Source organism: Atta cephalotes (assembly GCF_000143395.1).
Source record: "Atta cephalotes unplaced genomic scaffold scaffold00016, whole genome shotgun sequence".
Taxonomy (NCBI): domain Eukaryota; kingdom Metazoa; phylum Arthropoda; class Insecta; order Hymenoptera; family Formicidae; genus Atta; species Atta cephalotes.
Genome location: NW_012130080.1, coordinates 2,442,953 through 2,462,423, shown reverse-complemented (window position 1 = coordinate 2,462,423; position 19,471 = coordinate 2,442,953).

Genomic DNA, 19,471 nt, shown 5'->3' with positions numbered 1-19,471 from the left:
GTTTATCGCGAGGTAGGTAAGATTGCAATAATTGCATTATAATAAAAAAAAAGATTTTTTTATTTCAAAACGCAATATAGAAATTGAAAATAATAATATTAAAAAGTAATCCTAAATTATTCTACATTTTTTTAAAAGCTTAGATCAAAACAATTAAAAAAGCTTGGGTTGGATTAAAAGAGATCCAAATTGCACACGGAGAGTTAAATCGTAATGATTGATAACTTTTGATTAACAATTAGAAAATATCGATAAAACACTTTCGCAAGTTAAACGTAATAGCATCGAGATATCGTCCAAACGCGAAGTTTAATCGATTTCAATTTTGCACATTTCTAAAATTCGTCAACGACATTCGCTCTATAAATCCCGATGACAAGCATTGAGTACCGTTGCAAATTCCATCCTATCATTCTTCCGATCTTATGCTACGTTCGCTATCGTCTCGCTGCTTGTCGGGCGTTATCCGTTTGCGCGATTATTCATAGAGCATGAATAATGGAACGCTCATCGGCGGAATTGCAGATAACTGTCCTTAGTTCCGAGACGATCAAGACGGTATTCGTGTACAACTCGAATCTCGTGTCGACAACAGTAACGGTGACAGCCACGAATCTGCCAGAGATTACGGTACAGCTTCATTATCGTCGAAAGGGACAAAATTCCTTCGCGTCGATCTTTAAATCAATAATGATAAAATCTGTTTAGCTATCGACACGAACATTATTACGAAGACTGCTATACATGCGACATGGCGATTTAACCTACCGGTAAATAATCGAGCTAGGTCCCACGATACATGCACGCATATCTCAAAGTGCTTCCTGCATCTTAAACTTTACATATGCTTTCCTCCTCTTCTCTATATATCATCGATTACGCGGAATGAAGTGAAACTCGGAAACTCGCCCTACGGAATCTCGCGTGCGAATACAGTGGATTATGCACTCTTCATGGAATACGCTACGGAGAATAATTTAATAATAACGATTTCCCCAAGCGAAAAAGGACGGAAAAGAATTCAGCGCGCGTAGAAAATTTTAATAATTAAATATCACTACAATAAATTTAACTTTACCTTTCACAACATTAATTTTCTTCCACGACCGCGATGTCAGCAAAAATATTAAAATTGGAATAAGTAAATTACGATTAGAGATAAAAATTTATAAAATAATGATGAATTAGTGCTTAATTAAATCTACATAAATTAATATGTATAGGTATTTTTTATTTTTGAAACTTTTTTTTTTCAAATTTACGAGATTCAAAAAAACAAATGTGATTTTATATAATACATAGAAATTTATGTAACATAACATAAATTTATGTAATATAGAAGGCAGGCGTTTAAAATATACAAGAACTAATTAATTAAATTTAATATAATATTCAGTTGTATATATAATACAGTTTATATTCAGTAAAGAAAAATATCAAAAGAACAGTAAATTCTTCTCATTAATTATTGAAACTTAAACTTTAAATTATTGAAATTAAAATTTTTTTAATTTTTAATCAAGAAAAATATTTCCAGATATTGAGAGATTAATATAAGAAACATAAATATAAAGTTTTAAATGTAAAAATAAAATTTTATAAAATTAAACATTTTCCTTTGCATGTATGTATTTACATATGGATTATCAAAAAGGATTAATTTGTTCCGATAATCAAAATTGGAATTTGATTTCTTACAGATATTTTTAGTAGTATTCGATTTAATGAATTAAACAGATTATTCGTTAATGAAGATTAATTTATAAAAAGAAAATGTTAAAGAGAGGCCATTCGTTGCCATTATAGAAAAAAAAAAAACAAGACTATTCAGCGGAAATGTAATACGCTGAACGATTGAATCTGCAAATTGAAACTCCGAGAATGAGCAATATGCATGCATCAATTTTCAAGTCGTAACAGATAACTAAGCAAGATTTTTATTAATTTTGTTTTTTTTACAGGAAGAAGGAAAGGAGAGAGTGCGCGCGAGAAGAAAGAATTTATTCCGTGCTGATTATGACTTCCTTTTAAAATCGACACTTGAAATGTATCGTTATCTATACCGTAAAACTTTCTTGGCTCTCAGCTATAATATGAAATCATTAAAGCGTTTACTAGGTGCGATTTATTTCAGGATAGAAACTTTCTTCTTTCTTATGATATATAAAGTTCAACGTAAAAAATTTGAGATCTTTAACTAAATAATGATTCATTTTATTTTAAAATAATTATTAAGCTAATTATTTAAAAAGTAAGTTCAAATAATGCAAATTTAGATTAAAATTATCGCAACGTATACGAGAGCTATAAAATTTGATGAAGCATAAAGAGAATGCAATTGTTTATTTCGAATTTGTTTTACACGACATTCATTTTTTTAATCCTAGTTATCTTCCTCATCACAAACAAATAATTTCGCAAGTAGATATGAGAAATCAAACTGCTATTCGCGCAACTGCTGCCAGAAACGATTATCGAAATTGTTGCAAGGCAAACACACTATTTAAAATTTGATATGTCATTGTCAGTGTAAACTAACACAGACAGGGAGAGTCTATAATTCACGAAGAGACCAGGAGGGTCGGTCTCTTCTGTGAATACTACGCTGATAGGCGAAATTGTCACCCAGTTTCATTCGCGTTCCCGACCTCGAGAAAGTTGGAAGGGCATATCTTGTTCGAAATTTTTTTTCCGAGACCCTTCTGAATGCGAGAACATAAATCACACGTCCTGGTACATGTTCTCAGAGATGAGAACATGTAGGGAACATTAAGAGAATACTATTATGTTAGCAAATGTACAACAGAATTATTTAATTGAAACGAAATTTGAGGTACATATGATGTATGATGAAAGTATTAAACATCAATCTTTTACAGGAATTCTTTTGTCTATATTTTTTTCTATTGATTATATATAAGTTTAAAGGTTCTTTAAAACGAAGGATAAATCATAGCAAACATCATAAATTAATTTTTGAACTAAAACGTTAAATATTATAGTTAATAAAATACCTAATGCTTTTGACTAAAGTTGTACCTATAAATCCAAATGAAATAAATAGTTGCTTTTTAAAAGAGTCTAAGTACTGTCTAAAACTTTTAGAGTGAATTGTCACTCTGAAGAGTAAAATCTCACTCTTAAAAGTTGAAAATTAAATCACTCTTGTTGGAGAAGAAGAATGATTCGATTTTAACTTTTTAGAATGAGATTCCACTTTAAAGAATTTAGACGGTTTTTCAGCCTATTATACATATATTGGGATAAGCTTAATTATATTTATATAAAAAAAATTTCTTAAATTCTCTCTATTGCTATTTGCAATAAGCAAAGTAAAAGAAAACATCTATGAGTAAAAATCATTCTTTTAATTGTATTCTTTTAATAAATCAGATCTCGATTTTATTTCACTAATCTTCTCGAGATTGTAAGACACATCCTATTTCAATTTTCTTCTTGGAAAATTAAAAAAAATAAAACCTCGTTACTGAGACGAGATTACAGATATAAGCTAGGATGGAGGTTAAGCAAAGTAATTTACGAGAAGAAAACTCGCGATTCCGTTACGATTATTATTGATTCTCCTCTCAGCACCGTGCAATTTGTCAAGCGTTATATTGAAACGATATCTCTGTCATTCGCTGTAATTGTCACGACGAACTAACGCGTCGCGAATATACGTCAGAATGGCAGAGTGGCGTGTTTGTAATAGGAGTTCGAGCTTGGCAGATTTGCCAGCTTGCAAGCAAAACTATGGGAAACAAGCGACTCTGCCACTTTCATTACTCATGCTCTGCTCGAATAGCTCGAGGTGTGAGAGTTTTTCGTTTCGGCGCACAGAAATCATATGTAATCATTACATATGATTTCGCCTCGCAGCGTTGAATTATGAATGCTGCTGAACCGTTTTATACGTATTTGCAAACGTATTGGATGCGCCTTGTATCTCTTCGATCGCGATTATATCCTGCGAACGATTCTCGGCAATTCTTTGTCAATACAAAGTCTCAAAGTAATCGAAACTACGATACAAATACAATATCTTCTAAATTTTGAAAAATAAGTTCCAAATGTTATGTAAAAAATCAAATTGCGCTGGCAATAAAAAATTACTAAGAGTTGTTAATTATAAATTATAAGATACATTATTATTTATATATATATTGTATATATATATTATTGTTTAGTATGACTTAGTTTGAAGAGAGAAAAAAATAATATCAAATTTTCTTTTTTATTTTTTTTTAAGATTTAATAATATACCCTTACAGAAATCAAATATTGACCAATTTAATAACTAAATAAATAACAATATAAATAACAGTAAATTACTTCTTTTACTTAAAAAAAGTAATTACTAACTATTTTTTAATAATAAATTAGCTGTTGTTACATTTTTAGGGCTGATATTTTAGAGTCATTAATTTCATGTTTTAGTAGAAATATCTTAAATAATGATTTAAAGTGTTAAAAGAATTTTCGATTAATTGCTTGTTTTGATAAATATGATACTAACATCTATGTCATGCTTTTATTTTGTGTAAAATCTGTCATCCTATACCATCGAATACCCAACGGCACATCAGTTGCGTGAAATAGGATCATAAAGATATTCCTGTGATATCATTATGCTCGACAGTGGTAGCTTCATAAACAGATATATGATTCAGCAGATTGCGAAATATGATGTATTCGGCCAATTATTTCCACTCTACATAAGAGTAGTCACGTAACATGTGTAATTACAATCTTTATAAATTTTAAGAGTTGCGTCATTGAAATCGCGTTTTTAAGACACTAATGTTTAAGGCACTAATAAATATGTTTGTTATATAAGATATTTTATTGCTCTCCTTCTCTTTCTCTCTCTTCATTGTTTTATTGTAGTTGACAAATACATTTTTTTAAATAATTGATTAACGGAATTGATTATATTCACATTTTCTAAACGTAGAAGTTCATAATTACGTAAGTGAATCGATATAACGATATTGTCAATGATATAATCATTACGGTTCCATTACAATAAAAATCGCGTTACTATAGATTAAACATTATTAATGACATTCATAAACATTAATAATATTTAATAATATTTAACTAAGACCAATGTTTATTGTTCAAAAAATCTTGTACAATACAAGTTGGAAGATACTTTAATGAGTCTTTTTATTATATTATTATACTAATAATTATACTAATAATTATACTATAATATATTAAATTTCAGTAAAATGTTAAAAATGTACAACTTATATATAATTCAATATTATTGAAATTAATATACGTTATTAATTTATAATATTTAAATGATCTATATATTATGTAAAGATTTTATTTTTTTATATTATATTATATTTTTTAATTTGATTTTGTATTCTATTTAGATGTATATTTGTCTCTTAATATTATAATTACGTTCATATTATATTAGTCTTGATAATAAAATTTAAAACCAATTATAAAAAAGTATTTTCTTTCATCGCGTTCGTAAAATTATTCATGTATGTATATTACTATATGAAAAAAGGGAAAAATAAATTCGAAGGTACTTTAGCCAGAAGTTTTTAATGTAACGGAGGATTTAATCGCGGAGAAACTTGCCACGATATGACGCCGGCTTTATAAAGTGACGACGTGTTCAGAGATATAAATCCTTTCTCGAGAACACCTCGGGGATATACGTGCAAGCAAGTTGACGACATTACAATGACGCATACAATATGTTGCAGAGTATATACTCGACAGTAACCTTGACAGTAAAAAAGATAACTAAACTTTGCACTCGGTATCTTTTGCATCCATGAACTATTCTCTATAATGTTTTTTCATAATCTGATTCTTTCTGTGTGTCTTTTATTTTGTACAAACATATCGTATATATTATATTTATTCATAGAGTCATTACCTCAAGATATGATGCGCAGCAGCGGAATTGTAGTATATAACAGGAGACATCTCTGTAAAATATAAATCTCTGTAATATATAGTCAATATATGAAAAATAATTAGTATTTAAAAAAAAAATTGCGCGAAATTATTACCGAATTTCTTTGTCAAGGAAATCTTTCATTAAAAAAATTATGCAATACTTCCGGAAAAAAATATCTTAAACTTGATAAAAATTTAAATTTAAATTTAATTTTAAAAGATTCAATTTTAATATAAATAATTTAATTAATTATCAAGATTAAGAATTAATTAGATATTACATAAACATTTTTAAAAAGTATCGATATTTTAAGCGATAAAATAAAATGCGTTAAATCAATCACAATAACACAAACACATAAAATGAGTTCCGAGAGATGATCGAGTGATTAATTCTACAAATAATTAATAATTAATTAGTTACCTCCCAGTTACTCCGCTGTTGTCGGATGTTTCCTAGGTTTCCTCCTCCTCCTCCTCTCAGATTCCGTCGTTGTGCGATCAGACATACTCGCGAAAACACGGCACACTAATTATTAGAATGCAACGATCGCGCGACACTTTGCACGACATTGGCACTCCCGACATTAACCGCATGCGATGCGCACTTCATTGTATTACGACGAAAGAATATTACAACAAAAGTATGATCGTGGCGCAAACAACTCTTTCAGCACCTGCGACGTCTCGAGCAACAGGATATTTTCCAGCAAAAGACGCAGTGTAACACATTGAATCATCGCATTCTTATTATTAGCCAATATTAAATAGAGATGAAATGTTTCACCGCGTTAAACTGCGTTATTTCTGTTTCTTGCTGGAAAGCGTCCATAATGAATCTCGAACAGTAGGGAGTTATTACGCGCGGTCAACTTCACGGTACGCGTCGCCTGTCGCAGCGAAGCTACACCTACTCCGCTCTTAATCGCACTTTCGCGTGCACTTGTCGAAACTTTATATTGATATATACCGCATATATGTATATAAATGCAAATAAGTAGAACGCTTTCGCGGCGATTACTATCTCGGATTATGCACAAACGAAGGAGCCCGATTTGGAAGTTATATGTTCGCGGAACGTGATATTCGCGAATAAATGGCGAGATGACGATCGTTGGTGTTGTCGACCGTGATAAATCTCGATCACATAAATATCATGAAACGCGCGTTTCTGCGAGTCGCTGATGTACAAAGTTGCTAACTTTATGTTGCGTGATCGATAAGTATTAGAAGAGCGATTGATCACGACTATACTTACAGATTTAAGGGACGCGACGCCACTCGTCTCAGAATCGATCCGTCTCATCCCCGCGACTTCGCGCAAATGACCGAAAAACACGAATGCCGTGAATATAGGCACGGTGACGTTACCGGCACGATACGACGTAAGTCAAGCAGCGGTTAATCTAGTTAAAAATATGCTCTCGAAATTCGGCGTAATGAGCATAAAAACTAATCTATAATCCAGATAGCTCTTTATCATACTCTCTAAATCCTTCTGGAGTGAAATGTCTCTCTAAAGAATGAAAATTGAGCCGGTCTTAAAAAAGAATGGCTCAATTTTCAATCTTTAAGGTCCGGTTTGATCAATGTAAGATTAATTTTAATCTCGGTTCAATTTACTCTTTTTCAAATTCTAAGAATTAGAAAAAAATAAATAATAAGTTAAATTAATAAGATTAAAAATTATTTTACATTAGTGGAGTCTTGAGATTTAATTCATTTTTAAAAAATAAGATTCACTTTAAAAGTTTTAGAGAGTAAGCCCTTATGGAAAAATACTATTATTATACTATTATTATACTATTATTACTATTAGACTTGCGAAAAATTTATTAAAAATAATTGAAAAACTATTCGAAGCAAATATTTTACTATTCGTTTCAAAAATTTTTTTCATTAATCCACTATATTTTTCCACAAGAAAGGGTAGAAGTACGGATTCTTATATAACGCACATAAAACTAATGAGAAAATTGATCAGAGTTTTATCTTCTAAAAAGGAAAGAAAGATCATTTTCTTAATTGATCATTTTCTTATACATTATACATTATGCAAGACGTGCTGCCTTAAGAAAAGAAATAGCTGGCACAAATTTCCCTTCATTTGCCATAAAAATTGTCACAATCTATATTATTTATAAGAGGGACTATTATTGCCTGAATGTTCTCATTAAAGTTACTTGTAGCCATTAGTGATAATAAAAATCGACAATATAATAGGCGAAATTAGAAACCGTTTTCCTTAATGTTGCGAGCAATTTGAACAAGTATAAAGCTACGTAGGAATGTGTTCTTTTCTGTTTCTGTTTTTATCATTTTCTTCTTTTGCTTTTTTGCCTCTCTTCTTCGTTTCCTATCACCCAAGATAAAAGTTGACAAACTTCGAAAGAAATAAGAAACACGAAACATGTTGATAAAATGGAGAGAGAAAAAGGTAAAAAAGGGAAAACAAGAAACAGGAAGCAAAGAGCACATAATTATTGATTAGCCTTAATATGTGCTGAATATGTAATCAGTCTCATAGGATGTTGATAAATATCTGCAGATATATTATTTTTTTTTCTATCGAATTGATTCTATATAGATAATTCGTATTATTCCTCTCGATGCGAAAATGATAGATGTTAATTACGATTTGAATTCAACAGGAAGTAAAATCATGATTGCCATCTTTCCAATTTTTGATCGGAGTCTCTTTTTAGACGAATTAGAATTTTTAGAATTCCGGCTTGTTTTTTTTTCTTTTTTTTTAGAGAAAGCAATAAAAAGGAAGTTATAATTTCGATAACAATATAAATTATATAGATAATTTTAATTATAAGTAAAAATTAGATGAGAAAAATAGATTTAAAAAATCTTATTTTTAATCAAAAGATCTTGATATTTTAATAATATTCAAATATAAATTTGCAGATACATTTTTCAACTCTACAAACTTTAATTTCCAGTGGATTATTAATTTGAAGGTGGCAATCGTAACACACGAGAGATTCGAATTTAAGCATCGCTGGAGAAAGTTATCACTCGAAAACTAAATAAAACGACAATTTATAACCCTCGTCAATTTCTATTTTACGTGGCATTAACCGCATAAAATATTTTCCTTGGCAAATCATTGCATCTCTCCGATACATCTACGAATTGTGAGGTACAAGAGAAAGTTACAAACGATCGACCCCACTATTATTAATTGTTCATAGAAAATGTTCGCACCTTCTATTCTCTCAATTCTGCTAAGATCACGTTTCGAAAAACAATAACGAAACAACAATTCAGTCCAGCTAAAGCTAATCACACACTTTCTGTAACAATCGTAAACGTAGCATAGGTTTTTGATCAATCGCGTTGCTCGATTCGATCGTCAGTAATCGTAATAATCGAGCAACCCGATTGGTCGAAATTGTTACGGAAAGTGTTTAATTAGTTTAATAGATCAATTCTAAACGGAATCGTAAAACTCACAACGTGTTCTCATAAAACTTGTAAGAATTTATGACTAATATTCTAATTTTATGCGTATACATCGTAAGATTATGACGTACGATTATTCGTAAATATCTATGATTTCTTGTAAATTTTATGACTAATAAAAAGCTGTCTATAAAAATATTGTATAAAAGTATAAGCACTTAAAAATTCTTACAAGTCTTACAGGAATATGTTACGAGCCTTATGATTCTCCTTAGAATTTAGGCATAAATCTCGAATCTCAACCGGCGCGCAGATACAACAAAGGACGTAAACACAACTGAAGGCCGAGCGCCAACCGAAATTTTGTAAACACATTAATGACGTAGTATTTTACGCTGAGCCAAGCATTCTGTAGCAGGCTTAGCAACTAAAATATCGGGTTTGCTAATCGCTACATATATTCCTATATACTTTTATAATGATATGATGATTACTTATAAGATTATAAGATTTGTATATAGATTCTTGTGAGATTAACGATGGAAAAGAAAACGATAGAATTACAAATTGTTTCTCATTACGATGCTTTTCTTTACTAAAATTCGCGTAGATTTCTAGTTGATTTAATCAGCATCTGTAAAGCAATGTCTACAATGAAATTTTAAAGCGTAAAATTTAAACTTTAAATTCTAAGTCATAAGAAATTGACTAATTATAATCGAATATGGGGAGAATACATATTGGTGAATATTTTACAGCTTAGAGTTAAAAGCTCGAATTTTATTCCTTAAAATCTTATCTGCAGACACCGCTTAATGAGACTAATTTAAGGTGTGAAATTTAATTAGCCAATAGTATTAAATTTCTATAAGGATTGTCCTATACAAAAAGTCCATGGTATATACATTACGTATATTATAGATTTTTTTTTATATATTACAGATTTAAGAATCTATAATGATATTCGTATTAAGGAAGTAATAAATGAGCGAGTTCAAAGTAGAGAGAAAATCGAGAAATATGAGGAATTATCGCACATTTCTCGCTTTTCTCTCTACTTTTCCTAATTATTCCTAATTATCAAAATATCCAAGTACTATTGTACAGAAAACATCATACGGCCGCACTTTATTAAATTGATACAAAATAATCGCGTTTCATCATATCTACTGTGATCGCGTTTCAAGAAATAATATGACGCAAGCGATACACCGCTGTCGAGTGTCGGCACACGAATGATAATACTGTACTCTGTGACGTTGATACAAACATGAATTATATAAGGTGAATCATTGCGCATAATGGCGGAGTTCCACCAATCAAAATTGTATTTATTTGCAGAACAAATCATGTGAATTTCTGCAAATGAACTCAAAAATTGAATTGGTTGACAAATCTTCCCATTACTTTCAACCCACTGCGAATCCGTGGGAATGATTCTCTTTTTTTTTACACCATGGCATAAGTAAGACGCAGTGCGATACTTATGGTCACTCATTAAGAGCCGTCTACATAAATCGCAAACGCAAAATGTAGTTCACAGACGCATTTGCGACAGCCATTCAGAAGTGCCAATAGTATTAATAACAGTTTTTAATTGGTTGTCGTAAATGCGTCTGCAAATTACGTTCTGCGTTTGCGACTTATATAGATGGCCCTTTACGCCGTGTCGCGCGATGTAATCCCTAAACAAATTCGAAAGCCGCATGCAATCCGTTGACTTTAAAATTCTAAAACGTATATTAACTGGAAAATTATAAAACAAAATACAGTGAGTGCAAAAAGTATTCAGTACAGAGAAAATATCTTTTAAAAAAAACTTTAGTTTTAAAAAGTAATATTATCCACAGTGAGAAATAAATCATCGAATTGATGTCGAATCGATATCGATACGATAATTTCAATACCAATTCGACGTTTGATTGACGATTATTTCTTGCTGGATAATTAACAATTTATTCAGAAAGAATAGACTGTGAAAATAGATTGTGTTTCTTAAAATTATATATGTTAAAAAGATATGTATTAATTATAGAAAATATATCATCTGAAAAATGGGAAAATGAAAAATTCTATTGTTTGAATGCTCAAAAAATATTCGTAGAATACTCGAGAACAGTCGAGAAATTTAGCTTTTAAAATCAAGAATATATGCAAAGCTCGTTTACTTATGTTACAACAGAACATATTTATAGTATAAAATTGCTAATTAATGTTTATTTTTTACAAATAAGACTTTTTTTATAAAAAATTTCCTTGTACGAATACTTTTTGCTCCCTCTATATATCGAATATTTTATTCCTTGCATTTCAGATTAGACAGTTTCAATTAACCGAACATAATCAAAGCACGTTTTTTCTTCGTATAGTTATTTAGTTCATTTATTAGTTCACTTAATTCCGTAGAATGAGAATGTTTTGAAAGTTTAATGGATTGTTTGTCACTTAAATCTTAATGTGAATATTATAATTTGTATTTTCATAATATACTTTAACTCCGTACGAATTGTTTAATTTTCTTTTAAATTGAAAATTTTATAAAGGGTTGATTTGAATTATATCGTTAAAAAGAGAGAAATTTACTGGATTTACAAGAAAAATAACATTTATTTTAATGAAAAAGTATATTAATTATTAATCTCGTATCGCGCTTCGAATTTCTCGTGCCTATTATTTTCAGAATAAAACATGATATAAACCAGATTGAGCGAATTTGTGTAACGAACCATAGCGTATTAACTGATATTCGTAATTTCGCTAGTATGCGGTGTTGTGTTTACAAAGATCATTTGCAGCGTCATTTATCCGTTGAGAGTCAAGCTTGAACCAACTGGCGCGACGACACGTGCCGTTCAATGCATTATTATCTGTCATTATATATGTGTATCTCTTGATACACAATCGTGACAAATCACCGTCACGGCGAGAGCATTCTCTATGAATAATTAATAATTATCGATCCGATTGATTGATTCTTATAGATCGCATTGAGGCGACGCCTACATTAATAAAACAGAAGGCTATAATATATTGATATTGAAAATAATCTTTTATTTGAATTTGCAATATATTATTATAGGTAATAATGAATTTCGAGAATTTTTTAATCGATTTTATTGCGCTTTATAAGCCATCAAAAAAACTTAAGCAATAAAACGTAAACTTATAAAGTAAATAAAGCAATATTTTTGCTGTCGTTATTGTCTTACGTTAATTCTTTATATTTGATCTATTCATTTATTGTTTACGTCTTACGTTTTTGGCCATTAGCTTTAATTAATGATTAATTCGACTTGTATCATAGGTTATCGCGTAGTGTTATCAACATCGTTTCGAGTTTCTGCTCATTTATTACGTGACGTTACATATTACGGACATAAAATGGATTTGAATATCGCGATGCTCTTGATTGAGTAAATGTGATTTTAATTATTTCCACGTTTAATGTTCGTTAACGACATGATATAAATTCCACATGTGTACATCAATGATTTTGTCGAGAGAGGCGCATTTTATGAAATTTACTGAATCGAGATGCATCGCGCGGCAGTTGTACCGCAAAGCGACGCGGATGCCGCAAAACGACGCTGCAATTCTAGATATAACGTTCCGCGGGTATTTTTTATTTCGTTTTCAATTTTACTCGCAATTTTACTCATTTGTAAGTGGAGATAGCAATCGCCGCGCTGAAACGCGATCGTATAGATATTTGTTAGTTGCGGGTGTAAATCCGTTATAGTGTGGAGTATGAAGTTGATCGCATGATATTCATCAATCACGTTAAAATTTGACGTTCGCAATGTTTGCACATTAGTGACCCGCTGAAACGCGCGTTTCTCATAGAATTTCCAATCGAAAAATTTACAATGTGAATAGTGACTAAGAATTATCTTCGAATATCGTATCATTCAAGCAAAAAAGCAAAAAAAATCGACAAAGTGATATTAAAATGAATAGTAACTGATGGAAAAATAATTTTTAGTAATCAATTTGCAGCCATTTTAACATCATATTGTCACGATGACTTGTATTCTATTTGAGTTCGTGGATATTTATTCTTTAAATCGTTCATCTCTCTCTATTTGTGTTACAAATATTACAAAATAGCGAAATAGTAATCGTCATGAAACGTAAAAGCTATTTTCCATTTATGTATTTAACGCGATTTAATATTCGGAAGGTATACTTGAAAATGCAATTAAAATTACGCGGTTCTTTTAAAAAAAACTTTACCCGAGAACGATATTCGGTAATCCGTTCTTATATTTAGACCGTCTTAAGTAATGTCTTATAAGAGACTATGATCTGTATTCCTAGTCGCATATTATACTTAAGATCGTCTTAAGTACAGTCTTAAGATGTCACGAACCAATCAGAGAGTCGCATTAGCATCTTATGACATTTAAAACAGAACGGACTATGAATTCCGCCCTAATACTCTCTGATTGGTTTATGACATCTTAAGATTGTATTTAAGATAGTTTCAAATATAAGAATCGAATTATTTTTATCAATAAATTCTTTATATTTTATTAATTTAATTTAGAGGAAATTATTAGTGTTTCAGATAGCGTTGAAAGTTATCGACGCGCAGTCGTATTTGAAATGAATTTATTTGAAAATACATATTGATTTATTAATGTATTATTTAAAACTCTCACTTTTATCATTAATTAAGCTTTCTCATACTATAGTTTGATTTATTCACATGAACAGCATTTAATTAAATATCCGGGATCTAAATCTTAATTAGAATCGATTATGAATATCGATGCAGTTTAATCTTATTTTATGTCTAATAAATGATAAAGATAAAAGGAACAGCAGATGTAGTACTAGATCTGTTCTTCATTCCTGCACCACATGCAATCAGTTCAGGAATAAAATGCAGGAATAAAGAACAGACCTAATGTCGCGGCGTGCAACGCATGAAGTTAGCCGCGCGATTTTTGACTCTCTTCACACCACATCGTCCAAATCCGTTGTTCATTACGTCACGAGATGAAAGCCGAGGATTGAAAATCTTGCGTAATAATACTCTAGTTGTAATATTCTTCCGTCGCAATACAACGAAGTACGATGCATCGCGCACGTTTAATGTTGGAAGTGTCGTGAAAAGTTACGTTCGATCGCAAATCAATTATGTTTTCACGTGCGAATGCAATATATTCCATAAACAAACAGCAAATGCGACAACGATGAGAAGAAGAAGATGGAAGATGGCTTTGGAGAGACGTTAAACAATAATTGTAAGTTAATTGATAATAATTAACGTGGATAATATTATATACTTACGATTTTGACTATTGATTGATCAATTAGTAAAATTTTTTCTTTCGATTATTGAATATTTTATGAAGCAATTGTTGTATCAAATAGATGTACTTTTTATTATTTATTATATAACAATATAAAGTAATACGCATAAAATATTTTAGATTTTTAAGAAAAAATACTGTCTCAATATTTGATAAAATATTTTTTAATATACTATAATAAATATAATATTGTTTATATTTGAGTATATTTTTATTAATTTTTATTAATTTTATTAATTCGAATTATAAAATAACTTAAAAAAGAGAAAGAAATGAGAAATAATTTAGAAATTTCTTATTTTTGGATACATATTTTATCGGAACACTTAGCAGGTTCAAACTTCAAAATTTGTTATAAATATTTTCAAATTATTGATCGCAATTAGAATTACATTAATTATATAAATATTTTATATATTACGTAAATACTTTATATCTATGTATGTTACGTCGGTACCGCATCAGTTGTATATTTTTTAAATTTTCATTAAAAACTTAAAGTGTTCTATCTGATTAATTGCGGGTTAAATAAAAGAAGAATGATTAATAAATGAGTATTGTAGCATAAGTACAGAATCCTCGCAGTAATAAACAACGAGAGAAAAGTAACTTCATGAAAATTTGTGAAACATGTGGAAATCGCATACCTAGAAAGTTAAGCGTAATACTAAAGTTCTACATGATGTAAAATACACATTGTAATGATCTCATCGTGCTTCACTAATGAGAAGAGGAGAGTAGAAATTTACGTAATTCCCATTTCAGTTAGAAATACGATGTTGTCTATTAGTAATATAATATATACAGGTACTACATTTCGACCACAAGGAAGGAAAATTTTCTCTCTTTCTCTTTCTCCATTTCTCTTCCTAAGAGAGATTTTAGATATAATAGATTTCATTTATAGCTCCCTTTTGTTACAAAATTCAAGTAAATGATTTATTTGTAATTTACAAAATACCTTAGAAATTTGAAATTTTGTAAAATAAATTAAAGTTGTTTTAAAAATGTCAAACTACATTATAGTATTACATTATACAATATATCTACGGAAAATGGCTGTTTCATAAATCGGAAAAAAATAAAAGCCAAAACTTTTTTAAACGTGAAATATATTATTGATTATATACGATAAAATCTAAACTAATCTTGAAAAGACACAGACATTTGTTTTAAATACTATTTGAAAATTCTAAGTCTAATTCTAAGTCTAATTAAATATTATTGAAAAATAGGAAAGTGCACGTAATGCGTTATTATAATAACAAATATAAAAATTCAATGTCAAATATTATTACAACAACTTTTATCTAACATTAATTCCCGATAAATATTACTCTGTTCATTATCATTCTTATCAAAGATTTATACTATTTATTACAAATAGCATGACACGATATTAATTAATATTTATCATAGATTTATACAATTTATTACAAATAGCATGACACGATATTAATTAATATTTATCATAATCGAAGCACGATATTGCAAAGTTTTAAGCATCCCATGAGATGCACAGTTCTGAGCAACCCGTGAGATTAGTTAGAACTATCAGCTTCAATCGTATTGCATCTATTTCCGGTAATATAATGGGCGCTGAAATGCGCCTAGTTATTCAAGCTCTTTTTTAAAGGTATTTAAAAGATATGGCAATTCAAGTCACGCATCAATGAGCACTTTCGTTTCTTCGTCAAGAAAGCTTATCGATATATGGTTAGGCTTTTATCGCGGATCATTGAACACGGAAGAAAGTAATTACTTCTTCGGATATAATTAGCGATATGACGTTCTCGTCTTATTCGCATCGTTTTGCCCATCTTGTTTTTTTTAATTATAGGAAACGCTCGATACATTTACATTACGACTCGTATATACTTGAGTTACACAGGAAGAGCGCAAAGCAAACGTGTACTCTGGCAAAAGTGCTAAGACGTAGTCTGCTGTAAAATTTAGTACCGTTACTTCTTAAGTTCTTGCTAGTTGTTCGCTGATTAGAATTTAAACGACAAGACTTAAAGTACTCGACATTAATTTAATTTTACTGATTCTTATGTCTTATTAATTAAAACAAAATTTGAATTGATCGAATGTCTCCAATAAAATTAGAGAAATTTGATAAGACATTATTTTGACTTCTTTTTGATTGAGCGTCGAATAGTTTGTCGCTCAATGAGAGATTGACTCGCGATCTGTAGATTTGGATTTCATCCCATCTGTGCCCATGATTTTTTGTGTTAAGAGTTGAAAAATGGTTTCATCCGATGATTAAGAGATCTTTGATCATCAGCGCCATTCGGATCCGGTGTTAAATTATGGATCTCATATATCCACTGATAATCCCGTATATCCTCCGAATTAAAGAACAGCAGAAAGAACAATATAAGTCTTTCTTAGAAATGAATCGTGCAATTTCATGCAGTTTGTAATACAGAGCGTCGAATCGACTTACAGACTATATTCCATTAACGTTTCTTAAAGCCAGACTTATCTTATTCTTTTTACTGTCCTTTAATTCGGAGGATTTATCATTTTTTATCGGATATAAATTTTTCTCATTATGTTATTTTTTTTATTCAAGTTCTTATTTTTAATTTGTTTATCTTCTTAGAAAAAATAAATATAAAAATATAGCTATATTGTTTTTCGTTTGCAGAAAGGGAAGGCATAAGTAAATTAAAAACTCACATGAATTATTTAATATTATTTTATTTTGTTTAAACTTGACTTGTATATTATTCTTTTATCTTGTCTAATATTTAACTTGTTCAAATATTAAAAATAGTCTTCAGTATTCTTATCTTGTGTAATTTTTAACTTATTTAAATAGTCATATCAAAAATAATTTTCGCGGATATAGAGTATTCTCATAATAAAAGCTAATATATCCATACCAACATGCGTTAAGCTAATTGTAGCCGTTTTTTCTGCGATGATTTCCTTTTCACCATGATTTCCAATTGAGAACGTAGTACAGCACAATCGTTCTCTTCCGATTATCTTCCTTACTTTTAGAAACCAACATCATGAAAATGATATCCGAAAATACTCATGCAAGCTGGGGGCGAAGCTTTTCGAGGATATAACGTTTCAAAGATATGCAAAGATATGATACTTGGGAAAGCTTTGCAAGTATATAAATTTCAAAAGTAAAATAAATTACAAAAGCAATTTTAATAAATAAAAAGTCCAGCCGAATAATGTCTTGCAATCTTAAAAATAATTTGTTTTGTGATCACGGTTGAAATCACAATAACAATGCTTTATTATTAAAAAGTCTCAAAATTACGTACGCATGATATATTTTTCCGATACATCTTGTATAGAATGATAAAATAATTTCTATAAAAAAATAATCTAAATAAATAACATAAAGTAGTTCTATTGATATGTAGGTAATAAATTTAGATTAAATAAAGTTTTGTTGGCAAACATTAGTATCTTTTCATTTTAATGTTTAAATTGAAATGTAACGGAAATCTAATTCGAATCGCTTTGAACGTACTTTTAAATAATGAGAAAACGAAAGCCGGTTTTTGATGATGATTGAGAAAGAATCTTCTTCGTAATTAGTAGTGCTAGATAATTGCGTATTCCAATGAAAAAAAAACTAAATTAATATATAATAATAATAATTTTCCATTTAAATGTATAATTGACAATTTGAGAAAATGGTAAATTACATACTTTTTTTCGTCAACAAATTTAAGACATTTTATTTCTAGTTTTTATTTGAAAAGTTTAAATTTATACGGCATTTAAATGACTACAAGGTAGCATGCAAATTTTAGGAAGAGGCACGAAACTGGTTAATTAAATTAATTTAATTAAAATTGAATATGTTGAGAAAAGTCTATCTGTACACAAATTTCTCAAATAAATTTTGTTGTGCAATAAAATGACTAATATTATTTTATTAACTTGTATTTAATATTTATGTATTACATTATAGGTAGAAAGGGGATAATTTTATATATCTTTTGTAAGATTAAATAATCTGTAATTTTCTGAAACGCTCGCGAAGAAATGTTGTAATTCGCTTGACTGTACTCAAACTGCAACTGGTTTACGAGCTAAGCGCGCATATCGATATTAATTCAGTCGCGCGATGACAAATAACATGTCGACAAGGTGCATCCATCAGTGCGTTATGTTCCTATTGTGTACTGTTGTATCAGTAAATCAATGCAATGAGATTTTACAATGCTCGGCGACGGGGACGCCTGCATTATTTCGCCGATTATTTCGCCATTTATCTGTCTGCCATTACTACATACAGATCGTATTACGATACTGTAAACTCGCATTACCCGCATGTTTCTCGTTGCTCTCTGCTGACGCTCCATTGTGCGATCGTATTCTCTTTTCAGCGTTCCGATGCGTATATATGCATTATATTGTGCATTGCAACCATATCAGTGCGTATGCTCTTGCTACGCATCGTTTGTCATTTGCGCCGCATTGTCGACGTTGACAAGACGTAATGCCGAAATTTGTCTCTGAGTATACATTACAGCCACGTGCACATCATGTAATTCTTTTGTTCGTGAATAGAACTCTTATAATTTCATATATACTTTTCAAAGTTAGAAAAAGAATTAGATTTCTAGTTAAAAAAAAATAATCAGGCTATAGTACGTAATTTTTTTTAATTATTGAAAGCGAATTAAAAAAATTAAATTTCTCTCTCTCTCTCTCTCTCTCTCTCTCTCTCTCTCTACTATATATATATTATTATTATTATTATTAGTTCGTTACGTTTACGTTACGTTTACTTTACGTTTACGTTACGTTACTTACGTACGTAA